Below are 13,586 nucleotides of genomic sequence, written 5' to 3'. Positions count from 1 at the left end.
TATGGTGAGATCCACCGGGCAAGGAGGCACACAAGGTCCAGTATGCATGCGAGGGAACAACAACGTGAGATGGACTGGCCTGATGTGAGGGTGGCCACGGTCATCCAGTCGTCAAGGCAGGGGCTGCTCAAGGTCCGGTTCATCTTGGATGTCATGGAGGTAGCAGTACTTCACTCCAATCGCGTGACACAACACTCCCATTGATGTGGCCAGATCCCCATATCATCCTTCCAAATGTGTCCACTAGTAGAAAAAGAGGCTTCCGTCCAGCCCCATAAGTCGCGACACTGTAGGAACCGCGACTAATGATTTCTTTAGTCGCGGTTCGGCAGACGAACTGCGACCAAAGGCCTGGGCCAGGGCGCTCGGTGGCCAGCTGGTGCACGTGAGGGGCTTTAGTCGCGGTTGGCCAGGCCAACCGCGACTAAAGGTGCCCAAAGGCCTTTAGTCGCGGTTTGCCATGCCAACCGCGACTAAATCTCCTCCCCTATAGATACCAGTTCAGCACACTCACTTAGCCATTTGGTGCCACTTCTCTTCACAAGCTTCACAAGGGGGTGTAGGTTTGCTTTTGGTTCCTCTTATGCACACAAGGTGTTTGATGAAATGCCCCAAGAGCGTGAAACAAACATGATATGAAGTGTTGGAGCCACACTTGAGGTTCCTCATTTATTTTTTCCTCCTCGATCGCGGTTAGCAACTTGAACCTTTCATGCATGTGTGTCATTGATAAAATATATATGCATGTGTGTTGTTCATTGTTTAATTTCTATTGTTTATAGCTAGTTAGTTTAACAAATGCATGATGGTTAATTATATATTTTATATTATAATAATGCAGATGAATCGGCAATGGATGTACGGTAACCGACTCTCCCGCGAGTTCACTACGGGTTTGAAAGATTTCCTCGTAGTGGCTAATGCGAACAAGCAGAAGGGTTTTGTTATCTGTCCATGTGTTGACTGTAAGAATCAGAAGGGTTACTCTTCCTCAAGAGAAGTTCACCTGCACCTGCTTCGGCACGGTTTCATGCCAAGCTATAATTGTTGGACCAAGCATGGAGAAAGAGGGGTTATAATGGAAGAAGATGAAGAAGGGGATGATTTCATGGATGAAAGCTATCTTGCTCATTTCGGTGATACTTTCATGGAGGATGCTGAAGGTGAAGGGGAAGGTGAAGGGGAAGGTGAAGGTGAAGAAGAGGCACGTGATGAGACCGTTGATGATCTTGGTCGGACCATTGCTGATGCACGGAGACGCTGCGAAACTGAAAAGGAGAGGGAGAATTTGGATCACATGTTAGAGGATCACAGAAAGTCGTTGTACCCCGGATGCGATGATGGTCTGAAAAAGCTGGGCTGCACACTGGATTTGCTGAAATGGAAGGCACAGGCAGGTGTAGCTGACTCGGCATTTGAAAACTTGCTGAAAATGTTGAAGAATATGTTTCCAAAGAATAACGAGTTGCCCGCCAGTACGTACGAAGCAAAGAAGGTTGTATGCCCTCTAGGTTTAGAGGTTCTGAAGATACATGCATGCATCAACGACTGCATCCTCTACCGCAGTGAATACGAGAATTTGAATGAATGCCCGGTATGCACTGCATTGCGTTATAAGATCAGAGGCGATGACCCTGGTGACGATGTTGAGGGCGAGAAACCCAGGAAGAGGGTTCCCGCCAAGGTGATGTGGTATGCTCCTATAATACCACGGTTGAAACGTTTGTTCAGGAACAAAGAGCATGCCAAGTTGTTGCGATGGCACAAAGAGGACCGTAAGTCGGAGGGGAGTTGAGACACACCGCAGATGGAACGCAATGGAGAAAGATCGACAGAGAGTTCAAAGATTTTGCAGCTGACGCAAGGAACATAAGATTTGGTCTAAGTACAGATGGCATGAATCCTTTTGGCGAGCAGAGCTCCAGCCATAGCACCTGGCCCGTGACTCTATGCATCTACAACCTTCCTCCTTGGTTGTGCATGAAGCGGAAGTTCATTATGATGCCAGTGCTCATCCAAGGTCCGAAGCAACCCGGCAACGACATCGATGTGTACCTAAGGCCATTAGTTGATGAACTTTTACAGCTGTGGGGAAGACCTGGTGTCCGTGTGTGGGATGAGCACAAAGAAGAGGAATTTGACCTACGAGCGTTGCTTTTCGTAACCATCAACGATTGGCCTGCTCTTAGTAACCTTTCGGGACTGTCAAATAAGGGATACAATGCATGCACGCACTGCTTACATGAGACTGAAAGTGTACATTTGCCAAATTGTAAGAAGAACGTGTACCTTGGGCATCGTCGATTTCTTCCGAAAATTCATCCAGTAAGAAAGAAAGGCAAGCATTACAACGGCAAGGCAGATTACCGGCCGAAGCCTGCGGAACGCACTGGTGCTGAGGTATTTGATATGGTCAAGGATTTGAAAGTCATCTTTGGAAAGGGTCCTGGCGGACAATCAGTTCCGAAGGGAGCTGACGGGCACGCAGCCATGTGGAAGAAGAAATCTATATTCTGGGAGCTAGAATATTGGAAAGTCCTAGAAGTCCGCTCTGCAATCGACGTGATGCACGTTACGAAGAATATTTGCGTGAACCTCCTAAGCTTCTTGGGCGTGTATGGGAAGACAAATGATACAAAGGAAGCACGGCAGGACCAGCAACGTTTGAAAGACCCTGATGACCGGCATCCGGAATGGTTTCAAGGTCGTGCCAGCTACGCTCTGACCAAAGAAGAGAAGCTCATCTTTTTTGAATGCCTGAGCAGTATGAAGGTCCCGTCTGGATTCTCGTCCAATATAAAGGGAATAATAAACATGGCGGAGAAAAAGTTCCAAAACCTGAAGTCTCACGACTGCCACGTGATTATGACGCAATTGCTTCCGATTGCTTTGAGGGGGCTCCTGCCGCAAAATGTTCGAGTAGCCATTGTGAAGCTATGTGCATTCCTCAATGCAATCTCTCAGAAGGTAATCAATCCAGAAGTTCTACCACGGTTACAGAACGATGTGATCCAATGTCTTGTCAGTTTCGAGCTGGTGTTCCCGCCATCCTTCTTCAATATTATGACGCACCTCCTGGTTCACCTAGTCGAAGAGATTTTCGTTCTCGGTCCTGTATTTCTACACAATATGTTCCCCTTCGAGAGGTTCATGGGAGTATTAAAGAAATATGTTCGTAACCGTGCTAGGCCAGAAGGAAGCATCGCCAAGGGCTATGGAAATGAGGAGGTAATTGAGTTTTGTGTTGACTTTGTTCCTGACCTTAAGCCGATTGGTCTTCCTCGATCGCGGCACGAGGGGAGACTAAGTGGAAAAGGCACGATCGGAAGGAAATCAACGATATGTACGGACGGCCATTCTCTGACTGAAGCACACCACACTGTACTGACCAATTCCAGCTTGGTGGCTCCGTACTTTGAGAAACACAAGAATATTTTACGCTCGCACAACCCGGGGAAGCCTGAATCCTGGATTAGGAAGGCCCACATGGAGACTTTCGGCAGTTGGTTGAGAAAACATTTAATGAATGACAATGATGTTGTAGATCAGCTGTACATGTTGGCCAAGACACCATCTTCGACTATAACGACTTTCCAAGGGTACGAGATAAATGGGAATACATTTTACACGATCGCCCAAGATAAAAAGAGCACCAACCAAAACAGTGGTGTCCGCTTTGATGCAGCAACCGAGAATGGGCAAGAGGTCACATATTATGGTTACATAGAGGAGATATGGGAACTTGACTATGGACCCTCCTTTAAGGTCCCTTTTTCCAGTGCAAATGGTTCAAGCTAACAGGAGGTGGGGTAAAGGTGGACCAGCAATACGGAATGACAATGGTGGATTTCAACAATCTTGGTTACCTTGACGAACCATTCGTCCTAGCGAAAGATGTCGCTCAGGTTTTCTATGTGAAGGACATGAGTAGCAAACCGAGGAAACGGAAAGATAAGAAAACGATCAGTACATCATGCGATGATCCAAAGCGCCACATTGTTCTTTCAGGGAAAAGAAACATCGTGGGAGTGGAGGACAAGACAGACATGTCAGAAGATTATAATATGTTTGCTGAAATTCCGCCCTTCAAAGTGAACACCGACCCAAGCATTAAGTTAAATGATGAGGATGCTCCATGGATACGGCACAATCGTAAGCAAGCAGGGACACAAGGGAAGAAATGATGTGTAATAATTTATTGTACCAAACTTTGTTGAATGGATCATGTGAATTATATTACCCGTGATGTGTTTGGTGTCCATTTTCGAATGATTCGAGATACCACTGATGATACATGAAATTTGGAGTGATTTAGTCATACTCCTGCCTAGGCGTATAATATGCATACTCGTAGTCTTCATAGCCGCTGTCGTCGTTGTACTGGTAGTCGTCGCCTTCTAAGTTGCCGCCGTCGTCGTCGCTGCTGTCGTCGCTGTCGTCGGGCGGCGCTCGTGGCTCGAACTGAGGGTAGCGCAGGCGGGGGATATCGCCGGCCGTGATGTAGTCCATGACGCTCTGCAGAGTCCGGCCGTACCACCATAGCCGACGGCCGGCCTCGTGGAAGTTCCCAGGAGGCAGACCGTCCTCCTCATACCTGGCGAGCGCCCTTTCACGCCGATTGATGAAGAAGGCGTCCCAAGTATGCTGGTTATCGGGATGCCAGCGGGGATTCATCCGCTGCTCCGGCGTGAGGTCGAGGTAGTAGTGGTTCGTGATGGCCGCCCGGCGCGCAGTACCCTGAGGGACGGGAGGGACCGGCACGCCGCCGGCGCTTAGGCTCCAGCCGGTGGGGACGCGGTAGCCCGGTGGACAAGGGTAGTTCGAGGCGCAAAGCTCCTCCACCTGCTGGTAGGTTAGAGTGGGTGCGGTGGAAGCCATGAGAGAGTGATGAGAGATTGTAGAGATGTGATAATGCTGGCCAAGCCGGGCTACATATATGTAGTGAGAAATGGCGGGAAAAATGGGAGCGGGAAGACAGGAGGCGGGAAGAAAGTGGCGGGAAGAAAGAGGCGGGAAGACAGGGAAGAAATGGCGGGAAGAAGAGGAATCCAGAGCTGGTCATCTAACCTTTAGTCCCGGCTGGTTGGTGCAACCGGGACTAAATGTGGTTTTTGTGTCATCTAAGAAAACTGTCGGTGGGATAATGACGTTTGAATTGAATTAGTGTTATTTTTCTGAATTTTTTGATATATTATTTGTATTTTTAACATTTTGAATTGAATTAGTTTTATTTTTCTTAATTTTTTGATATAATTTTTGTGTTTTTAACATATTGAATTGAATTAGTTTTATTTTTCTGAATTTTTTGATATATTATTTGTATTTTTAAGATATTGAAAAAGAAAAGTATTTTGAAAAATACCTTTAGTCGCGGTTGGCCAGACCAACCGCGACTAAAGGTCGTTGCGCGCCGGAACGAAAAAACCCTTTAGTCGCGGTTGGTTTAGCCAACCGCGACTAATGGTTACCTTTAGTCGCGGGTCGCCTCCCCAACCGCGACTAAAGGGGGGGGGCCCGGGAACGCAAAAACCCGTCAAAAACCCTTTAGTCGCGGTTGGGGAGGCGACCCGGGACTAAAGGTAACCTTTAGTCGCGGGTCGCCTCCCCAACCGCGACTAAAGGGGGGGGGGGTTATAAATACAAGGCCTACTGCCGTCTTCTCCGATTCTCGTCTTCTCCGATCCTCGCCCTCGACGCCGCCCTCGCCGCACGCCGTCGCCCTCGCCCTCGACGCCGCCCTCGCCGCCCGCCGTCGCCCTCGCCCTCGACGCCGCCCTTGCCCTCGCCGCCCGCCGTCGCCCTTGCCCTCGACGCCGCCCGCCGTCGCCCGCCGTCGCCCTCGCCCTCGACGCCGCCCTCGCCGCCCGCCGTCGCCCTTGCCCACGTACGCCGCCCGCCGTCGCCCGCCGTCGCCCTTGCCCACGTAGGCCGCCCGCCGTCGCCCGCCGTCGCGCCCCTCGCCCTCGCCGCCGGCCGTCTCTATCCCCACACTAATCCCCACACTAACCATGAGAAAGCTTAGTTAAAAATTTCATAAGCTTAGGAGACCTCATTAGGTTCAAATAACTTTGTAGAACACTAAAGGCCCCATTAACTTTGTAGAACACTTTGTAGATCTATGTTGCAAGTTACAATGAATATAACTTTGTCAATAACTTTGTAGAACTTTGTAGAACTTTGTCTATAAAACTTTGTAGAACTTTGTCTATAAAAATTTGTAGAACTTTGTAGAACTTTGTAGAACTTTGTCTATAAAAATTTCATAAGCTTAGGAAACCTCATTAGGTTCAAATAACTTTGTCAATAACTTTGTAGAACACTAAAGGCCCCATTTACAATGAATATATAGTTTAGGAAACCTCATTAGGTTCAAATCCCCAAGATCTATGTTGCAAGTTAACCAACCTGTGGTTGGATGGTTAGAAAAATAGCCCTACGATCAAGGTCCTGGATCACTATGAAGATGCATATAAGGTTAGATCGGATCTTTACCAACTTCGAGATGCAGAGGAAGAAGAGTTGGTGTAGGTTGTTCTTGATGTCCCTTGAACAGTCCACAACAACCCCTCGAACAAAAGATCAAAAGCACAACCTCTATAGATTGCAAGCATACAAACTTCACGATCCGGACACCCTCTCCCACCCCTTCCTCGCCCCCTCCTTTTGCCACCGCCCTTTTGCCACCGCCACCGCCACCGCACCCCTTCTTCACTTAATTAATTTGTTTTTACTACATGTTTTCAGGACTGACATAATGGCGGACGATAGAGCTGACCCGATTATGGACAACTATGATCCGGACGGTGAAGCACATATGTTCGGCATCATAAACGGCGATATTCTATATGTGCCGACCGGACAAGATCAAGAAGATGATATCTCTTCTTATCTGAACCTTGACGGTGAAGATGAAGGGCGCCGTCAGCAAGATGATGCCGAACAAACATCGATAAACGACGATCTTCAAATGGAAGTAGCAACCACCTCCGGCGCCGAGGTATATATATACATTGAGCCTCTGGTGATACAAACTAACTTATGAAGAGTGTACTAACGCGCGCGACTCTCTTTCTTATTTTAGCCCTCGGCCGGATCGTCGAAACAATCGAGTACGTCATCAAAGCGTGGCGCAACCAAGACGATGAAACAAGGAGAAACATGCACCATCGAGGTTGTCGACAGTGCAACCGGCAGGCCGCTGGAGCCCCGCAAGAACGCCACCAAGTTTGTCAGCCAATGCGGAGCCGTTGTTAGAGACAACGTCTCGATCACCGTCCAGGAGTGGAATGAGCCAAAGAAGGCACGAAATGCTGGTTTCACTTTTGTCGATAAGAGAACAAAAAAAGATTGCTTCAAGAAGCTTATGGAACATTTCGTTCTACCTCCGGAATACAACAAATTCGATGAGGAGGGTAACAAGATTGAGGAAAACAAGGAGAGGAGGAGGCTAGTCAAACAGTTCGCTCTTCATAAGATGGCCGACGCATTCCGGAAATTCAAGCAAAATCTAGCCCATGACTTTGTCAAGCAGAACAAGACTCCGGATTTCAAAGGACAATATGAGAAACTGAAACATGATTGGCCAGAATTTGTGAAGCAAAAGAAATCGGAGCAGTTCATTCAAATATCGAAAAGAAATAAGGAAAATGCGGCTAAGAAGGAGTACAATCATATTATGGGGCCAGGAGGGTATCGCATTTGGGTGCCTAGGTTAGAGAAGATGGAGAACGAGCTGAGGGCGCGAGGAATCCATCCAGGTACGGAGGGATGGGACCAAAGGGCCAAAAGCTGGTGGTACGGGCATGGGGGAACGCTGAACCCGGAGACAGGGGAGTGTGTTTACCGGGTAAAATTAATTAAACCCACCCAAGCCCTTATTGACGCAATGAGGGATGCTCAAGAGGGGAAGATCAAGTTCAACAGAGAGAACGACGCGCTGACAAAAGCCCTCGGGAATCCTGAACACGGAGGACGTGTACGAGGCATGGGGAACATTCCGTGGAAAATAGGGTTCCCCCAGAACGATGACCCGTACGGTTACAGAAGCCGTAAGAGAAAGATGGATCGGGAAGCAGATGTTGTGGCGCGGTTGGCATCGGAAATGGATGTGATGAAGAAAACCGTGAGTGTACTATTAGCCGAAAGAGATGTAGCTCGGGCGCAGCATGAAGATCATCCAGCGGATCTCGGAAGCCAGATGCGGAGAAGCAGCGTGGCTTCCACGGAGGCCCCACCAGCTGGTGCAGATGCACCGACGATCGAAATTACTGCACCGGAGCCTCTGGTGGTCGAAATTACTGCACCGGAGCCTCCTCGCTACCCCGTGGACGATATAAAGGAGATGAAAGAATGTCATCTGTATTATCCTATCGGGAACATGTCCATGAAGGTAGCCATCGGCAGTGCTTTACCATGTTTACCTGGAGCACTCCACCACAACAACCCCATTCAAGATGGCTATGCTCGTGTCACGGTGGAGGACATAGTCCAAGGGTTTGAGGACCTGGAGATTGACATTGCTACACCTGAAGGGGAGAAAAGACTTGGAGATGTCAAGCGCCATTTCATTCTATGGCAAAAGAAGTTTATCAAGTTTCCAGGCGAGGCGCCAAGGACAACAAGTCCACCCTCCTACGGTAAACGGAATTAGAAAGTAAAAAAAGCGTGAAACGAGTTGCCCAGCTCGGGGAACAAAGTAAACAATCGATTGCCCCGCTTATAGTGAAAGTCGCCGGTCCGGATGACCCCGATATCATAGCAGCTGCGGCAGCACATGGATTGACTGTAACGAGTGCCAGAGAACAAGCGGCCAACTTAGGTATTACTCTTCGTGAAATGTTAGGCCTTGATGAGGCGCCAGTGAAGGAGGTAGTAATTACATATGTGAAGAATGGGCCTCTCGTCGAGCCTGCGCAGGAAGAGGATCTACCTCCACAAATGAAAGGTCTGCTGAAATGGTACAAGGGTTACATAAAAAATAAAAATGCCAAAGATTATATTTATGCGGAAGTTAGATATGAGCATCACTTCAAACATTACTATGTACAAATTCATCTGAGTGAATTGTTCCAGCTTTTCAATCTGCGCGAGCTCGACAAATCTATCATCAGTTGCTACGTTCTGTAAGTGATTTATTTATACCCCATCTCGTTCATATTGCCTGCACTATATATATGTCGTAACTATATTGTTGTGTCCGCTATTATACATGCAGAATGAAGATTAAGGAATGCAGAGTAAGGAACATCCATGATGTTGGGTTCATTGACCCACACATCGTTAATGGATATGTGTTGGAGCATCACCCCGCCGACATGGAGGCAGACCTGTGGCAGTTTCTTACAAAGCAGGAACTCAAAAGTGATATTCTATTTCCTTACCATTTTGGGTGAGTGTTTCTGTCTTGAGCACATTCTCTTTTGTTTACTCCATGCATGATATGTGGCCGGCTAATCGATGAGTTATGCATGACGTACTGTGCATGTATCGTGTCCGCAGGTTCCACCGGATTCTGCTAGTAATTAAAGTTGACACCTCAGAATGTCTCGTCCACGACTCTCTGAATATGGATCCAAAGCTTTGGGGCGGCATGAGAAGAATGCTGCAGAAGTAATTATTTTCATTCATTTGCGCTCTATATCGATCGGCCTATTTCGTTCATTTCCTAATATCAAGTAACTAATAACTCTCTTGTTCATTTAATTTTCTTTGCCTCGTAGGGTTTGGAGACGGTTCGTAGATACAAAGGTCGGTGAATTCAAAAAAGAGCTAGAATTCAAAAGGTCAAAGGCTAAGAATGGTGGGGATATTCAGCCAGCGGGGTCCAATCTATGTGGATACTATGTCTGTGAGATGATCCGGAGATACACCTCTGAGCGGGTTCCGAGTGATACCAATGCTCAGCGGAATAACCTCCGGGTGATGCTTAGTCCAGAAGCTCGCTTCCGACCACTTCAAGAGGAACTAGCTGGATGGTTCAGGAGGGAAGTCCTCCATCGTAAAGGAGAACACCATTACGAGGACGTAGAACTTCATATGCATTAAATTATGTATGGAAACTTGTTCAAAATTGTATATGGTCATCCGATGATATTGAATATATATTGTATATTCCTCTTGAATTCTTTTTGGTTCTAATTTCAAATTTGTTTGAAATTGTACATTCATATGCATGTATGTAGTACCGTAGAATATGTGAAACTCCTTCAAAATTAAAATAAAGCACAAAAGAAATAAAACAATACAAATTAAACAGAAAACAGGTTTAGGGGGGGGGCCTTTAGTCGCGGTTGGGCAGAAGAACCGCGACTAAAGGTCCTCCGCCCCGACGGCCGCCTGGCGCCCACGTGGACGGGCCTTTAGTTGCGGTTCTTAAGCAACCGCGACTAAAGGGGGGGGGCCTTTAGTCGCGCCTATTTGGTCGCGGTTGCGCAACCGCGACTAATGGCAGTTGCGAACCGCGACCAAAGGCCCTTTTTCCACCAGTGGTCGTGTTCACTGAATGACGTGCGGCGAGCTTCATAGTTGGGTACAAACTCCTGCTTAAAGGCTTCGATCTACAAAGTTTCCGGGATGGATGATTGATGTGACTAATTAGTCCGAGCTTCTATTCTGGATTTATGTTTCTTCTGAAAATTGAAAGGTTTCGATGCAGTTTGAGTGAAATTTGTTGATTTGAGATAAGTTTGATTGATATGATTATTTGTTGTTTTTACTGTCAAGAAAAAGTTGATCCCGTGTTATCTATTTTGTTGTATATGGGATTTTTTTAATAAAAGGGGTTTTCCCCCTGTCCCATTTTATAAATGCAACACGCCCGACATAGTACAAACCAGCTGAAACTACAAACCGGAAACAAAGACTGCCTAAACGACATACAAATTCTACCACAGCTGGAAAACAGCCTCCCAGCAGAGGAAATTTAAGTTTTGTTTTATTATTATAGCATCATAGAAAACACCACTAAGGATATCTACTCGACCGTATCTTCTTCCATTTTTCTGCCTCCCCTCAGCGATGAGCCCCATACGCCCCTGATTTCATATCCACGCAATCCGTGACACTTCTCCATGATGTTTGTTCAGTAGCAGGATACATCTTTGCAGCAGCACGGCATGTGCATCGTCGTAGAGCACTTTCCACTGAATTAGGTAGACACTCAATTTTGTAAGAATACATTTCACACTTCTCCATGTGCGCCCCTGAAAACAAAACTCATTTCTCAATTTTCACATGCTCCATGAAAACAAAACTCATTTCTCAATTTTCACATGCTCCACAAGGAGGCCACACAAACCAAATTAAGAGCAAAATTTCTTTTAGGATTATTCCACAAAGTGACAATATCCCTAAAGCCAGCAATCTTCTGTAGACAGAAAAAATCAGAAATGAAGTCCCACAATTATTGAGCAACCACGCAATCAAAAAGTAAGTGTTGGGTGGTTTCTTCCTCTCCACAAAACAAGCATAGTGGATAATCAACCGGTCTATGTTTTGCTAAATTGTCTCGCGGGATCACTTTATTGTGAACACACAGCCATAAAAAAACATGAATCTTCCGTGGACAAGCCACCTTCCAAAGTTTGTCACCAATGGTTGAGGTTACCCATCCAAAGTTAATTTTGGCATACATAGATTTAACTGAGTAATTGACATTAGGTTCTAGAGTCCAAATATGACGATCAGCCTCATCAAAAAGGAGAAACTTATCCATGAGCGCAAATAACTGTTGGCATAAACCCATCCCAGAAATGTCTATTCATCTCCTAAAAGTTAGTTTAAGTCTGGTCCCATCCCACACTAGTGCCACTTAACAATCTTGTTGGTTACAAATTTTAAACAGGTCCTAGAATTGAACCTGAAGGGAACAATCCCCAGCCCAGGAGTCATCCCACAAACTAATCAACTCCCCATTCCCCAATTTCCACCTCTAGAAATGTAACACCATGTGTTTAGCCTTCCTAACTAATTAACTTATTTCAAAATTTAGGATCAATTAAAAAAATTTGTGAATGCTTGTGATGCTTGGAGTGACTATTGTTGCCTGTTTGCTTGAATGCATGTGATTGCTCCCCATTAATTCTTGCCATCCTCCTAATCACCTCCTAATCCCATGTTCTCCTGCCTAATGATCATGCCATGTGTTTAGCACAAATATCTACTTTTATCAAATAATATTTTCACCAAAAAGCATTCCTTTGAATTAAACTTCAAACCCCTGAGATGAGGTTTGTACTACAAGTCCTCAAATTAGGGAATTTATTTTGCACCAATTATTTTATTTAAAACCTATTATCAAAGTGTCTTCCAAAAACCACCATATTATTATTTTTAAAGTTATTTTATTATTTTATTTAAAAACCTTTCTATGGGGCCAGAAAAGGTCTCTTATGAAGGAAAGTCATTTTTATTGCTTTCAAAATATTTAAGAAAATTTAGGGAAGCTCAGTGGATATATTTATTTCACATATATGAGTTTCAACACATGGTCATGTTCAAAATATTGGGCAAAACCCTCCAAAACCCTTCCTGCCTATTTCAAGCTTTTGGAATATTTCTATAAGAAATATTCTCAATAAATTATAGTAAAATTCTAGCATGTCATCTATGGCATTATTGATGATCTTGCCAAATTTCATCTCAACCCAAGTTAATTTGACTCCCCTATCTGTCCAGATTCAAATTTGAGCAACTCTACATTGTGAAGTGTCTCCAATTATGGTCAAATTTGGTGGACATGTTCTAATAATCCAATAAGGCATCCACACCAAGTGGTACATCAAGGAGAATAGAGGAACTTTCCTAAGACCCTCAAAACCCTCTCTGTTGATTTCTGACTTTGGTAAACTTTACATTATAAAGTTTCTCCAATTGACCTCAAACTTTTTGTGCATGCCTTAATGCTGAAATAATGCTCCTACACCAAATATTGGATTTGTGGGAATTGATTTGAATAGGGTTGTAAGCAGAAAGCCATTTCTGCCCATTTCATGGGTTTTCCAAGTCTACATTGGAAAACTTCTCCAGCAAATCCCAAATTTGGTGTGCAAGCTTATTTTCATCTATTATTTGATCATGTTAAGTTTCATAGTCATTGGAGTCCATCTGGTAGCCTTACCACAGATCAAACACGTTGTGTGCACTCACTAATTTGGCTTCTTTGACACCTTCCCCTTTTACCCTTGAGCTCAAATTCCTACCACAGCTTCATATAGTTACATTGTACCTCCAGTAACTTTGCCACCCCTTCTGCTCAATTATTGGAGAGAGACCCTATGTAACTATCTCTCATTTTACCCTTGACATCACTATTTTACCTCTCTTCCCATGCTTCGGCTTAACCCAAAGCCCCCAATTCTTTCCAGAGCATCTATACCATGCCAAAGCTTCATTTAGAACCAAGATATGGCATGCTCATGTGGAGAAAATGAGTAGCACCTCCTGAAGTTGATTTCTGGCTGAAATGTGGCTTTGTACAACAAGTACTAGCTACACTTGCTTTCTTGAGCTGAAACTTTGCATTCTTGTAGTCCTTCTATTAAAAACACTGCTAGACAAGGTTTCACCTCAATTAACTCTATGTGCAA

At 45.4% G+C, this 13,586-nt stretch overlaps 1 pseudogene; it reads left to right on the top strand.

Annotated features, from left to right (window-relative positions):
• Window positions 1–856: 856 nt before the first annotated feature.
• Window positions 857–4,139, top strand: LOC123406455 (annotated as a pseudogene).
• The last annotated feature ends 9,447 nt before the right edge of the window (window positions 4,140–13,586 follow it).

Source organism: Hordeum vulgare, chromosome 1H (genome assembly GCF_904849725.1).
Source record: "Hordeum vulgare subsp. vulgare chromosome 1H, MorexV3_pseudomolecules_assembly, whole genome shotgun sequence".
NCBI classification, from domain to species: Eukaryota; Viridiplantae; Streptophyta; class Magnoliopsida; order Poales; family Poaceae; genus Hordeum; species Hordeum vulgare.
This window is presented reverse-complemented; position numbering and strand designations above follow the sequence as displayed.